Source organism: Adiantum capillus-veneris, chromosome 25, assembly GCF_014529385.1.
Source record: "Adiantum capillus-veneris isolate H3 chromosome 25, ASM1452938v2, whole genome shotgun sequence".
Taxonomy (NCBI): domain Eukaryota; kingdom Viridiplantae; phylum Streptophyta; class Polypodiopsida; order Polypodiales; family Pteridaceae; genus Adiantum; species Adiantum capillus-veneris.
This window is the reverse complement of record NC_140955.1, coordinates 56330344-56331955: the sequence shown is the minus strand read 5'-3', so window position 1 is coordinate 56331955 and position 1612 is coordinate 56330344. Positions and strand designations below refer to the sequence as shown.

Sequence of the window (1612 nt, the reverse complement as noted above, 5' to 3'; positions counted from 1 at the left end):
GAGAGAGAGAGAGAGAGAGAGAGAGAGAGAGAGAGAGAGAGAGAGAGAGAGAGAGTCAATTGGGAAGCAATGGAACGACGGGAGCCTACAGTTTAATTTATAAATAGCTAGATCATCACTCTCTCTCTATTTATAAATTAAACTGTAGGCTCTCGTCGTTCCATTGCTCCCCAATTGACTCTCTCTCTCTCTCTCTTTGTGTGGCAGTGTGTAGTCTTTAGCTTCTAGAAAAATGCATGAGCGCCCCAGCTACACTCTCAAACTTAAGGCCTTGGTTTTCCATTGCCATATTCACCCTCTTGTAAAGAGGAAGGCTTAACATCGCAATGTCTTCATGCCACCAATCCATGTGAGGCTTCTTCGCCCTTTCCCTTGTGATGATCCCATTCCATAAAAAGATTCCTCTTGGACTCTGCATCAAGTTGTTGGGCATTGGTCATGCAAGCAGGTTAGGGTCAATGCATGCCTTCATGACTATAGCATCTATGCACATGTTTACAATTCCAAGCTCCTTAGCTTCAATCAATACACTTTCACAGCTATATAAAGCTCTAGTACATTCCTTCCAATTCTCAAGCATGACCTGGTTAAGAAAACCCTCTGTGCATGCAATCAAATTTTCCTCGCCAACAACCACTGCATTTGTAGCAGTCATCTCCAACTTGACTCCATAACAGAACTTCACAGCAAGTTCAAAGGCATCAGGACCACGCAGAATGTGTGAAAGGTGCACATGAAGAATCTCAATATCTACTCGATTGAAATTACTTGATCAGGGGTTGGGTGGTCTTTTGGGGCTACAGCTTCTGCATGTGATGATTAGGCTAGTCATTAGTAGAAAGAAGTTGTTGATGTTGCTACAATACTCACACAAGAACCATAGCTAGCAATTAGGGGCCTCGACCTTCTTTTTAGTCCTTCATCTCCTCCTGCTCTTCAGATCTAGACACAAATTAGGTCAAGCTCAGTCTCTCTCTCTCTCTCTCTCTCTCTCTCTCTCTCTCTCTCTGATTCTTTTGTTTTAGACTATTTAAGATGCAACATGTGCTCTTGTTCTAGCCTCGTCCTAACATTATTCAGACTTTCATGGCTTGTATCACTCAAAGTCTCTCAGAACGGCTTCCCATCTTAACAGGTGCTACTGCTCTCACCAGGCTGATTGGATTCTATTGCTACTTGAAATGAAGGTGGTACCAACAAAGAGCATGTTGAGCCATTTAGCGTTACACTTGGAAGTCAAAAAATCCAATGGCGTGGGTCAGACCCCCAAGGGGGGTAAGACGGTACTTGTTTCAGGGGCACACATGTTCAAGGACCCTACATTTAAAAGTCTTACCAAGAAATCTCTAAGCAAACTCAATAAAGATGTTAATCTTGAAAGACCTAAAGCTTGGGACCTCTTTGCTCAAAGTATACAAAAAGCAATCAAAAGCTCAGGCCCTCATATGAAAAAGGCTCTAGAAGAGTGTTGAACCTACACCAGATCAGTACTTGTACTTATGTTTAATCAATCAACTCTAAGTCAGTCGGATCTTAGTTAATCGGAATTTGATAAGTCGGATTTTGGTCAATCGGATGTAACAGTTATAACTGTCAGAAGTTCCTATTTAAA

General features: G+C 42.1%; 1 pseudogene; it reads right to left on the bottom strand.

The window, feature by feature from the left end:
- Positions 1-217: 217 nt before the first annotated feature.
- On the bottom strand, positions 218-812 carry LOC147424933 (BTB/POZ domain-containing protein At1g30440 pseudogene; annotated as a pseudogene).
- Positions 813-1612: the final 800 nt, after the last annotated feature.